This window comes from Bacillus rossius, chromosome 1, assembly GCF_032445375.1.
Source record: "Bacillus rossius redtenbacheri isolate Brsri chromosome 1, Brsri_v3, whole genome shotgun sequence".
Taxonomy (NCBI): Eukaryota; Metazoa; Arthropoda; class Insecta; order Phasmatodea; family Bacillidae; genus Bacillus; species Bacillus rossius.
Genome location: NC_086330.1, coordinates 363,643,143 through 363,656,847, shown reverse-complemented (window position 1 = coordinate 363,656,847; position 13,705 = coordinate 363,643,143). Strand labels below are relative to the sequence as shown.

Below are 13,705 nucleotides of genomic sequence, written 5' to 3'. Positions count from 1 at the left end.
AAAAAAAAAAAATAAACCAATGAAATAAAGTATACGACTGCTTTGGCACCCAGAGCTAGCTAGGAACAGCGATGGAAATGCCAGTACCGTGTATGTAATGCGATCCTCTGGCTTTTTCCCTTGAAACTGAGACAGGAATCCAGAATCCTTGCTCCAGAACAGTCTTATGTCTGGGATTCCGTACAGCAGCATCGCCAAACGTTCTAGGCCAATGCCGAACGCCCAGCCAATATGGCCAACGGTCCCAGCTGAAATGGAACGAATATTGTGTACTACTTTCTAATCCTTAGCATACAGTTATAAAAGAATTAAATCAAACATTTTTACTGTGGTCTAATACTCTATCTAAAGACATTAGTAAACTCAATAAAATTTGTGACTAACAAAATCAATGTATGGTGCTTCTGTAAGTTGAATGATTTAATACTTTTAACCAGTGCTTAATTTCTAAAGTTTTAGGTGTGGGAACTCTAAAGCGGGATGCTCAGACCGGGGGGTCTGGAATACCCCCCAGGAAGGAGGAGGGTCCGGGGGCCCTCCCCCGGGAAAAAGTTTTGAAAATTATAACTGTAAACCCGCGTTTTTAGGCCATCCAGACATAATACTACAATTATTTTTATAAAAAATTGATATTTTAATGGTGATTACTTTTTAAAGTGCTTGATTATGATGTAAGAAAATAAAAACATGAATTTAAATTGAGTTCACCCTTTGCTCCATTAACATCTTGTTGACTACTTTCACTGGCCATTTTGTTTGAAGCAATGAAGCTTACCAATATTACTTTTTTAATGAATGGTAAAATAAAAACAAATAAAGCCTTATTTACAATTTTATTGATATACAGTACAGTTGTAATAATACATATCCATATGTAAATAGATGTTTTTGAATATAACAGCTTGCTTGAACTACAATTTTGCATATTTTACAAAGAAAATTTGGCCTACCTTATGGGTAAAAAAACAATATTTATACATTCAAAATAGACCAACTTCTTGGAAAATAAAAGGAAGTGTTTAATTACACACAAAATAAATGACACAAAGAAGTAACACGGTTTCATTTTAAAAATTTAATGAAATTTTAAAAAGTTAAGGTGTTATTTCATCTACTTATTATGACAATGTACGGTTTGTAGTCATTGTAGTCTAATATTGTAAGGCAATGCCTAGTTGGTAAAATTAGTTGTTTGTTAATTTTTTGAAGTGAAAACTGCAAAAAAACATCAATACACAACTAACTGTAAATACAAAAAGAAAACTAAGAAATCTTTAGTTTAGAACACAACTACAAGTTAGGCCTAGTTATTTTTATGAAAACTTAATGTTCTGAAATTCTAAAAGATATTAAAAAAGAACGGGTTTAGGAAAAAAGTTCCCACAATGCAATGCTGTCTTCATTGTACGTTTTCTGCCTTCGTTGTTTTGACTTGGTGTCAAGTGCAGAATGGTGTCCCTTCGCCAGCCAAGTTTTGACGTGTCGCTCGGGATTGTATCTAGCCACAGGAGGTCCTAGGAGCCTGATCCGCAATAAATCGCAAAACGTGCTAATGTAGAGTGAAGATCTAAGAGGAGTCATAATTAAATTCATTGCAGAAAATCCACGTTCACATTCAGCACTAGACACTGCAATGCTATTTATGATGGATATCAGTTTCTTAAACGACGGCGGCTGCTCAAGAATAGTAGGTTTCTCTCCACTTAACATAGGCTTCAGTCGCTGCTTGAAGTGTCTGAAGTCTCTAATTATATCCTGAGAGCTGCTAATCTTAAATCTATCGCAGATTCGCTGGATCTCACATTCTCCGTAGGTGATGGATAAGTCTTTTGGCCAATACATGGGGTGGATCACTTTGATGTCATTCATGATTGTGTTGTAGTTTTCAGACGCATTTGAAGATGATAGCAACCTTGAAGTCAAGTTGTTTGCGAGGCTCCGATAGAACTGTTTTTCTGGAATACTTGGTATCTTGGCTCTCACATAAAGTTCAACATCTTGAAACATCAAATCGTCAATAGCAATTTTAGCTTCCACTGAACGTCTACCCATGTTTTCAACTCGGTTTTCAAACACTTTGATTAACAGTGTTATATCACTGTGGGCTTGGATAAGGTTGAGGCTTGATTTTTGAAGCTGAAGGGACAAATCAGCTAACTCTTCTAGAGCATCGTACATCAATGCAAGGTTGTGTACGAAAGTTGTAGAAGACAATGTACTACAAAGCCCTTTGTAAGTCGAACGTTGCTTCGAGTCCCTTTGCTTGTCTTCAGATGCTTCAAGGAAATGGTTGTACAAAGCTTTAAAATCTGTCCAAACTGCTTTCACCGCCATTAAGCTGGAAGCTACCCAACGAGTATTTAAAACACGGCCGATTTTCAAAATTTGCTCCTCTAGTCCTTTAGCAACTTCTGCCAACTCCCTGCTATTTTTCGGAGAACAACTAAACATGTTTCTAATTTTATCCATGAAGATCTTAAAATGATTGATTCCAGCTACTTCTTCTACGGAATCGTGTACGGCAAGCTCTAAACGATGGTTCAAACAATGCCAAATGAACAAGTTGGGGAATGTTTCAGTAAGCTGCATAGCAAGGCCAGATTTTTTGCCTAGTAGCACTGATGCACCATCACAAGTTAGAGCAATCATGTGGTCTTTTATGAATTCAAAGCTTAGACCTAATGCTTGTAACTGATTTAAAAGTTCTTGTAATATACCAGCTGATGTTGTGCTATTTAGTTCAAAAAGTGTTAAGAACACTGTCATAGGGTTTTGCATTCCTTTTAGAACAGTTCTGATATAAACCACCAAAGCATTTTTGTTTGAAACTGAAGTGGCTTCATCTAAAAGCAGGGAAAATTTAGAGTCTGACTTGATTAGGCCATTTATTAAGTCTGATTTCATTTCATCAGAAATATGATGAACTATATTGGAGCAAGCGACATTTGAATGGAGGATTCGGCCCATATCTAAACCATTCATTATTTGAATATCAATTTCAGTTTCAAACTCAAAGAATGGCCTATTTAATTTGGCTTGCTTATAAGCCGTGCGGAAAATGCGCTCAGTTACAATTTGCTGCTCTTGATGCATAGAAGCAACAGCTTTTTTCATTGTATCTTTCTTTGCTTCATTGAGTATTTTTTCAGCTAAAGAGTGAGCTCGAGACCCACGGTGTAAAAATATCTTTTTCCTAAGAGAGGATTGCTGGTCTTTCTTATTGTTTCCGGAAGCGGTAATAGTTCCTAAAACCCACTCTTCGCTAATCTTTAGGCCCTTCGTTTTCCCGGCACCTAGAGTACTCACGCTTCTGCAAACATTGCAACCTAGTTCTCTGTTCACAATTAACCATGGATTTTTTGCTTTGAATTCAACAGTTTGTTCTACAGACCAACAAACTGGCTGTTCACCCCCAACAAAATCATTATTTTCTATACTAACCTTAGCTTCGTCTGTATCAGATCCCAAACCCTCCAACCTGGATACTGTTTTGTCCGACGAGGAAGTCGAAGGGGAAAGGTAATCGCAATTATCCTCCTTGATTCCGATTGCGTCTTCTTTTTTATCTTGATTAACAATTGAAGTCGTACTTGATGCTTCCGAATTCACGTAACCTTTTTGTTTCTTAGGGTTAGGTTTAAAAAAATCAACAAATTTTCTGGTAGTCATAGTCAAACTATTTAGCTGCACTAGCACTAATAAGTATAAAAATGAACACAATCATCGAACACAATGCAACTTGTAACTTAAACGCGAAACGGCGTCAAGGTCAAGTCAACGCACCTGTTGTAAACTGACTAAACTCCAACGATCACGGGGGCGGTGGCGCGGCGAAAGAATGGAGGGGAGGAAGGGGTGGGCATTGTTATGTTATAGAGAGGCGCGGACGAGGATGACTCACCAGTCACCTTCCTCCCTGATTCTGTGCATGACTCATCACAACACAGCTCACAACGGCTTGTACGGGCGCTTCCTACCTGCTTACGAGTCACTCCCAAACAAAGCATAATATTGATCCAACGTAATTGTTTTTTAAACTTTTAGTTTTAAGTGCGTTCCCTTGCGTTCCGGCACTCTTGGGAGGTAAGGGAACGCCGTTCCCTTGCGTTCCCACTGAAATTAACCCCTGCTTTTAACAGCTGATAGTTCATATGCAAATAATTTGCAATGACCAATTATTATAAAATTTTAAAAATTCAAAAATGTAGCACCACTCTTGCCTAAAAAAATTACAGATAAATATAAAGTATGTATTAAGTAAGTATTAAGTATATTAGCATCCACATCATACACACTATGTAGAAACAATTATTAGAGTAATCAAAATTTCTATAAACAGAATTAAATTGATAAAGGGAGCTCTTTCTAACTGTTAATAGACAACTTTGTAATTGAATACATGTAATAAGTAGGGGCTGGAAAAATTATCATCTATTATTTGCGAAATTAGCATTTTAAATGCAACTTATTTAAAAATTAATATTTACATTCTGAGCATTTACTAACTAAATCTTTACATATACAAATACCTATATAAAACCCTCTAAGTTCAGTTTTGTAAATAAAAAAAACCCCAATTTTGTCATGTCTTCTTAGATTAAAATCACAAAAATAATCTAATGCTTATTTTATTTCAAAAATTGGTAGAGTGATATGCTAGCAAACATTAAGTTGCAGGTTTAATTCGTAGAATAATTCACAAATCAACTGGATTAATTGGCTTGGGTTATATATTGATGTTATCTCAGAATGCATGTAACTTGGCTTAATCTTAGAGACATGGAAAAAAAAAAAACTATTGTAGAGAACAATAACCAGAAACTCACCACATGAGTCAAGTGTAAAATTTGGGGAAACAGCTAGTTCCCAGCTACCCCCCGGCTCTCTCCCTTCTAAAACCTTAGACAGTCTGAATAACCTTTCCACCCTTCTCCTTCCCTGTAATGCTTTTCGCCCCAAATCCTTTATCATTTCTGATGGACTATGCATTTCCCCCTCTTGCCCTTCAAATCCTTTTATCATTTCTGATGGACTATGCATTTCCCCCTCTTGCCCTTCCCTTCTCCACCATATACTCATCAGTATCACCCACCTCGTTGGTATACACACCTTCTCCATCTCCCTTACCTCAGCCACTAGGTAGGGATCCCAGATCACAGCCGCATGCTCCATCACTGGCCTGACCGATGTGAGCCCCTTACTCTCCTGCCAAGCCCCAGCGCCCTCCTACTTTTACTCACCGCCTGCTGAACCTGTTTTGCCCATCCCAGGTTATTGTGCAGGGTCACCCCCAGGCACTTGTACTCTTCGGCCTCCTTTATCTCCTGCTCTGTCCACATATTCACCTCTCTTGTTACCTCCCTCTTCCCCATGAACCTAACCACCTTCCCTTTCCAACACCCAGCGACGTCCCATTCTCCTCTGTCCATCGTTCCAGCCTGATCATTTTCCCTTTGCAGCCGTACCCTTTCCCCCACTTCCTCATGCACTATGCGATCATCCGCAAACACTCTCATTTAACTCCATTGATAAAAGAAAATGAATTATACTTGTATTAACAAAAAGGTGAGAAATCACCAACATATAAGATAGCAGTACACTTTCAAAACAAAAACATTTGACAATCACACATGAACACACACTTGTTAATTATTCAAATATATTATGCAAACACATTAAAATCAGAAAACTTACCCCAACTCTTCCTAGTAAAATAATTTTGATGAAATAATAAAATCTCTGATTAGCATGGCCAGTATGATAGGCACATATATAAAGCAAGTTTTCTCACCAGACAAAAAGTTCTCAAATTAAATATTTCAAATTTCAAACAATTGTACCCCAAGGTAATTTTATTAAAAGCTCTGGCAAAGTTCAGGTCAGTATTGCAATCAAACCCTATATCTCAGGAATACTGAAAAGATTCAAACAATCAAATTGTTTCAACTTTTGAATGCCGTGCCGCTGAGGCAGCCACCAATCACATTGACATCGTCCGGGCCTGCGGCCCCTGTTAAGTCCGATATGACACCGCCAAAACACCACCCACCCTCCATTCAAACCTCCCGTCTAACCATGCGTACGTGTGCATGCGTGTGTGTTCGCCCGGCAAGAGGGCGCTGTCGAGTCAGTGCGCCGCACCCCTCAAACATAATTAAATATAATTTTGTTATTTGTTTCGATGTTCCCCAAGTGCAACATGACAGCAGATCGGCCGGGAGGGTTTTATGTACTTTTAATTAAAATAAGGTATCAAAATATAATAGCGTTTCCGGACATTCCCGAGGAAACCTGAAGCCAGACAATAATTTAAATGTAATTCTCAATAATTGTAATTTGTAGTATTCTTTTGCATTATTCAGAAAATGTTACGTAATTTTTAAATCATTCTTGTCATGTTACTATTGTTTCCCGTGGCACGATTTAACAAATATCTTTAACGGCAATTGTTTTGGCGGGAGGACGCCATGTTAGTCGAGCAGAGCCGTGAGCTCACCCCAGTCTTCCGCCATCAACGACCGAGAGCAGACGCGCCAGCACTCCGGGGACCTCACCGCTTGTTTTTCACTGCCAAGTAATTCCGCCTAACTTTAATTCTCTCTAAATCGCTTTCTTTTTGTCCTCGGAGCTCCTCTCGGTCGGGAGACTGCATAATGAATTGTTTTACGACCAGTAACAGTCTTTTCTCCTATGTATTACGTAATTTGAGATGTGACCACGTGGTGGGTCTTTACACCTAAGCCAATTCGTGCCGCGGGCGTTTCAAACAGTTTCAAATGTGTACGTGTGTGAGTTGCATTCGCCGAATAAATCAGGTGTGTAAATCTAACGTGTTATTTTATTATTTAAATCTGTACGGCCACATGGAGTGTGACGGCGTGTGGGACGCCTGAGAGCCCACTGCGTAGTTAATAGCGTGCCCGACGCTGAGAGCGGGCAGGAATAAGTGCTAGGTGTTTTCAGGGGGTAAAATCACGCCTCACATGGGCGACGTCACGCCCTGAGTTAGGAGTCTCACCGGGTCCACGTGCCGCACCACGTGGTGGCGCCCACTAACATATCACCATAAAACCATCCGAACAAACCCCCCCGTAACAACATCATGCCAATTGAAAATGCAGTTGAAGCTATAAATGATACGAAAATACATAACACCATGTTATGCAATCAAAATAAAAAAAAATAATGCTGAAAACAAAAGATATAACTGCAGAGAAGTTATTAAAAACATAAACCCACAGAAATATTGTCCCCAAAACAGTAATTTAACAGCAGTAAAAGCATAATAAACAAGGTTTTAGTCTTCTGTGCCAATGTTTAGTACAACCATACTTCATTAGTAGCTTAAAGATGTACAACAGCTTCGTTTTGCCAAATTATCTAACTTAAGAGTGGAACTCCTCCTACTGGCTAACGACTTACCTGAACGACAGAACCAATTATTAATTAAAGATGTACCGACTCACAGATAACCCATCTGAGGCGTCCCACAACAGGTTAGCAGCCAATTAATAGGGGACTTTTTCCTCGAGCGTGCATAATGATTTGGAGTGTCTATATGGGTCACAGAACCTCGCATTTTTCCAGTCCCTAGTACTTAGAGGGTCGGTTTCACGTGCCGCGCTGGATCTTTACTTGTTATCACCGTTATTTTAGGGCTTTTCCTTGTTAACTGATTCTGACAAGCTCTTTTGCACTTTAATCACAAATCTTCTAACCAAATATTGTAAGTTGTAAAGGGCAGGCAAGTGATCATAATAACTAAAACTTGTGTAACTTTTTTTTACTGCTATTATATCATATTTAGTAAACAATCTGTTTGGAAAATTTGAGACTAGAAATTGGAATGCATTGACGAGACAAGTCCCGAGCTGCGGGGGAGACCAGAAGAGTAGGCACAAACCAGTCTGCAGTATCCGGTGCTCCACGACGCCACAGCCCAGCAGCTCCAGCCACTCGCCGCCCCACCGCACCTCCAGCTCCCAGGACGGGTGGGTGAACGGGAAGTAGGTTTACACCCAGCGCAGCTCCGCCTCTGGGGACACGCCACCGCGCTCTCGCTCTCAGCTCGTCCTCCCGCCCACCGGATTGTTTCCATTTATACATGATAAACATTCATAAATCATCACAAGCAAAATAATGAAAAACTTTCTCGTACTCTCTATATCTCTATTCCTATCCATCTCTATATCTATCTTTATCTCTATATTTCCATCTACATTGATCGATCCATATATGTACATTTATCTTATCTATAAAAATCTAGCCATCTCGTATTTTTCATATATCTACCAAACTATTTTTTTTCCAGCTATGTACCTGTCATTCTCTCTGTACGCACACACACCATACAAAATGCACAACAGCATGCATGCACGCACCCACAGGTTTATGCATGCAATAGTGCACAAACACGCACATATTTATACACACACAGATATATTCACGCATGCATGCACATACGTATGCCTTGTACTGTATATAAATTTTAATTCGGTATTCCTGTTAAAATCATATCAATGTTTGATAATCCAGCAAAATCATCAATCTGGCAAGGCTGCTGTCCCCAGCATGCCAAAATTAAAGAACTGGAATTAATTATTTCTTTAGATGTACATGAATTCCTTTAAACAGTTACAATACGTGAGATTGCTGACAACCTTTTCCACTTAATTTAAAAACAAAAACACAAAACAACCTCTGTGGCTGGAGTCGCCATGAGGTTCTGGGTTTGAGTCTCGGGAGAGGCATGGACGTGAGTGCCATTTCCGAGGATGTGAAGATGTAGTTTCACAACACAAAGTCGTGCACTGGCGGCAACCTCCAAACCTCTTGAGTATCAACTCACAGGTCACGAACTGATGTGTACTGCTAGAGGATGGGGGGAAAAAATCACTACTTAATCCGTTCAGAATTACAGTTACGTGTCATTTTTAGATGTTTTATTAGGATGATTGTATATGCAGAGCCTCTTCAATAACCAAAGAAATAAAATTCATATTACATTTATGTCCATATATCATTTAATTTTCTACACCAATTTGTGTGAATTTTTATAATTTTTACTTATTTTATTTAATATACTTCAAATCGAAACCTGTACTGTATTTGAAAACCATAAAACCATCTGCAATGTTTGTTTATTCTTAAAGTTCAGACCTACCCTAGTCGTTGTATGGAACTTTTTTTTTTTGTTAATTTAAAGCCCACCTTAATGGTATGCATAACTGCCCTAGGTCATGAGCTCTAGCTTCGACAATACTTTCCCATTCTTGCTCGCTGCAGGTTTTCATCCTGTGTTTTATTTGTCTTCGGTTCACGCAACATTTCATTTTTAGTACTTGAACCCCAGCACACATGAACCTCTTGCTCATGCAAGAATACATAACGTGTTATACACCTCGTCTTGCGGGGCAACAGCTGCAATATTCACTACTGTCAACCAACAAGAACTAGTATTCCAGTTACTGCGCGATATGTATGGTTTAAATTTTTAACGGTCATCCTTGTACAAATCTAATGTAACAAACAAAAAATCATACACTACTGCACTAGAAAATAAAAATTTAAAATTTATTGACAAATGAAAATTGATTATACCCCATTTTAATAGTTTTAATACCATTAATTCAATAAATATTGGTGTAAAAATGGACCTCCCATTGAAAATAACGAGCAGATAAACTTGTACAGTACCTACGTACTGTCTAACTATCCGGCTAAAATTAGAATTAATGTTCACTTTCTTGTTCACGCATTCATGTTCACATCATGTTCAAGAATAACAACCATCTTACTACTAGGTTTCAATTTGGATTCATGTCATGGAAACTAGCTATTTTCGACGAACGAAGAAACAGCTGCCGCCCCAACATGAGCAAAGCGCACTGGTCACGGGGTGCGGATCCAACTCTTAAACGTGCTCCAAATGCACCTTCACCGAAGAGCGACCGCGCCAACCCGACGAGCGAGTTATTCAGCTCGTGCGACACCGCCTCGGTGGCCTCGAGCGTGTGCTCCCGCTGCTTGCTGTCCGTGCGCGTGCCGCCGTGCTCGAACACGCGCGGCTCCTCGCCGCCGGGCGCGTCTGAACACCTGCAACAATGCCCCCAGCTGTCTGCCACCCGGGCGACTGGGCCTCTCTCCGAGGCTGTGTGGCATCACACGCCCCCTTAGTCTAGAATAATCCTTCCTCCTAAAAAATATAGTTTCAAAACACAGACACAGCTCAGAATTGTTTCAACAAAACTGCCCAGGCATTTAGCTTATACAGCGGAGTCCGCTACCGTGGACAACCCCCCCCCCCCCCTCCCTTCCCTCATATGAACAAGTTTAGGGAGAAAAGGATTTAAAAAAAATTATGTATTTAAAATTATCTCTTGACCCAATTACCAACATTTTTAGTGACTTCGTGCTATATGCTATGTTACGTGATAACTTAATGCTTAAAGAGATGTATTTTAATACATGCTCTTGCATTACAGCAATTGTTTGGATAATCCAAAATTATGGTAATCCAAACCGGACTTGGCTCCCATTAGTTTGTAAAACCATACATAATAGAGCACACTTATTTTATGAACAGACTTACAACAATAAATTATTTTCTTAATATTAATGGAACAATTATTATTCCTTTAAACAAACACATTTAGCGGGCTGCGGACACCCGATATCAAATTGAAAATACCAAACTTGTTTTGATTTTAGTACAAAAATATTTTAATAGTACATGGTTCACAAAAATTTTTCATCCATAGGAATTTGGTTACATCAAAGATGAGAGTTTGCAATATCGTTCTGCTTTTATTTTGTAAACAAAGTCTAAAGGACTGATCAGCAAGTTGCAATCAAAAATTAGTTGTTTTGTCAGAGCTCACTTAGATTAAACATTTGCAGAACCCTGGATAGTTAATATTAAAACATCCATAAAATTCTTCCAAAAAAACAAAAAACTTTACTCTTAAAATTAGTCAAGAACACACTAACCCATATCAGTTAATTTTTATTTAACGGCATCAGTCTGCTCATTCATAAGCACAAAAAAAAAGTTAATTGGATTAAGTGCAGTTACTTGCCCAATTTTGAATTTCAAAAAATATCCTTGGCCTCTGCCAAATTGTCCACTTATTAAGCCAATTTATGTTGATATATTTTGGAATTTTAATATTTTGCCTTTAAAAGTTTATTGAATTTTGAATAAGTATTTATTAATATGCTTGTTTTAAGTAATGAAAAGTAAAATTTGAAAGGCTAACATGATTAAACATAGACAGACCTGAAGAAAGGCTTGAACAGCAAATTTTTGCAGTGACCCCATTTAATTAATAATTGAAGAGAACCTTTAACCACTAACTTTTATTTCAGTAAAATCTTGAACCACTTGAGTTTTTTGTGATTTAATAAATACAAAATCTAATCATTTCTATTTAACATTAAACCTTTACTAATCATTTTATTTATTTGAAAAACCTTGGAAAAAATTTAAAACCAGCTGAAAACGGTTATATTTATATAATTATACAAACATTATTCTTAAAAAAAATTTTTTTTTTAATATTTTTATGCTCTTATTACTTTTGTAACTGTTAGTCTAAAACATTTTTACAATTTATATTGTATTATTTACTAACACTACATGTAAAACAATACTTAAGTTTCATTTAAGAGGATTGATTTGATGGCAAAAATTCACGCTGGTAACCATGTTCCGGGAGGGGTTGGGGGGGGGGGGGGGGATTGGGGGAGCGTGAGGATGGATCACACAGAGGTGGGCTCAGAGGATGGATCCACCACAGGACACATTCCATGTCTGATCAACTCAAAAATAAGTTTCTGACCTCAGCAGTTCAGATTTTGAAGAAATTTGGTATTGAGGACATATATGACTGTGACGAGGTAAGTATTGCTGTCAAAATTAATTTTTTTATTTTCAAAATGGTCCAGGATATAGAAATAATAATAATCCATATTCTGGTAAAATAAAACCGACATACTTGCACACTCCTAGATGGCTTCAACTTTTCCCCTTATTGTAGTACAGTATAACTTCAAAAATTACTCAAAAGCTAAGAAAAATAACTTTCTAAGGATACCCTACATGACCTCCTTGTGATGGACTACCATTTTAAGGCAATAATTTGAACCTTAAATATCTCAAAACATGCTATCTTAGAAAATTAAGAAACATATATATATCAGGCGAACAGAAAGAGGGAATCACTCATTGCTGGCGAAACAGGGTGGGAGTGGAATGCGTTGAGAGGAAGGTGATGGAAGTGAGGGGTGCGAAAAGGCTATGGCAAAAGCTAAAGGAAATGGGAGAGTGAAGTAGCTGAGGACTCTTTGCCACTGGGCGAAAGCCCAGTTGCAGGTGTATATTTGAATCGTAATCGTAACTGTAATAAAGGTTTTTCACAAGCTAGCCAGCAAATCTTTTAGTATCCTTCACCTATAACATACCCTCCTCCAGTGGCGGATCCAGGATTTTGGTTTGGGAGGGGCTTGACCCAGCTGAGGCTAGGCTTTATCAAGGCAAACACTAAAACAATAGTGGACCCAGATGCTTTTGGAGGGGGCTTGAGCCCCTTAGCCCCCCCTCTGGATCCGCTACTGCCCTCCTCTCTAAGGCAAACAATTAGTGTGTTCCACCCAATCTTGGCAGAACTGAACTACAGAGATAGTCTACACATACCAGTTATAATTATAAATAAACAGATACTATGTGTGTAATTACTAACTTCATGTTCAGAGCGGAGTCGCACTGCATCAATTTGATGAAACACAGGAAAATGCGATATACATCACCCGCAATCAAGAAATTGTTCAAACCCATGGATATCAGAGAAGACTGATGGGCTGTCATGTGTCCTCGCAGTAAATAATCGCGATTAATGTAATAGCAATCTCTTTTACGTCGACTGGGGTGATCCACGGGGGTCAACAAGCTGTCAAAATTTTATTTTACTGTTACTACTGGCTTTATATCATCATGCACGGACAAAATTGGGTTTCCAGTTCGATCCACATAATTTTTGTAAAAGTAGTTGATTATGTTACGTTTCACGAGGCACAGAGGATGGTGCTCTTGGAGGTGAAGATTCCTTCCAACATATGACAGGATTTTCGAACTAACATTAGTCCATTCATCACGCTTATAAGAGCGTCCATCCAATATCAAATCATTTTTTAAATAACTGTTATTTTGTGTTCCTTGTACTACAACACAAAAGTTTTTATTAAACGACGTGCTAAATATACTTATACAGTTCGTTTGAAATCTTGCCCACTTGGAGCACTGCATTGTTACTTTCAGAATTTGAATTTTAAATTAAATTCAAATTTTAAAAAAAAATTCTAATTTAGGTCTCTTGCGAATTTTAATAGTAATATACTGTATTCTTTCACTTTCAATGCTTTGAATCTTAACAATTTTACCAACAGGATTTAATGTTAGTAAACAACCTCACTACCATTGATTACTACTCTCAAGAAGAGAAGAAAACTATCACTCATAGAGAAACAAGTACTCACGCTGGGACTGACAAACTTTTAGAACTATTATAAGAAATATTTGATAAAATAGAATATATTGAAATACATGTCTTTAAAATTCTGTCGCACGTGCTTTTATTAATTATTAACGTACACCTGGCGAGTTTTACACTGAAACATCTCGTATTTACTGTTTTATTTTTATCGAAGA

General features: G+C 38.1%; 1 protein-coding gene across 4 annotated transcripts in view; it reads right to left on the bottom strand.

Moving 5' to 3' along the window:
* The window catches only part of LOC134528340 (glutamate--cysteine ligase regulatory subunit-like), a 49,892-nt gene extending 36,188 nt beyond the window's left edge, over positions 1-13,704 (bottom strand). The window contains exons 1-4 of one of the 4 annotated variants that reach the window (XM_063361890.1): positions 13,686-13,704; positions 9,935-10,095; positions 7,904-8,035; positions 88-248 (exon numbers count right to left, since the gene is read on the bottom strand). The gene's annotated coding sequence lies outside the window, so the exon portion shown is untranslated. Of the gene's footprint in view, positions 1-87; positions 249-7,903; positions 8,036-9,934; positions 10,096-12,740; positions 13,464-13,685 lie in introns of those variants that run through there. The other 3 variants (XM_063361888.1, XM_063361889.1, XM_063361891.1) reach the window with 3 other exon arrangements.
* Between the last annotated feature and the right edge of the window lies 1 nt (position 13,705).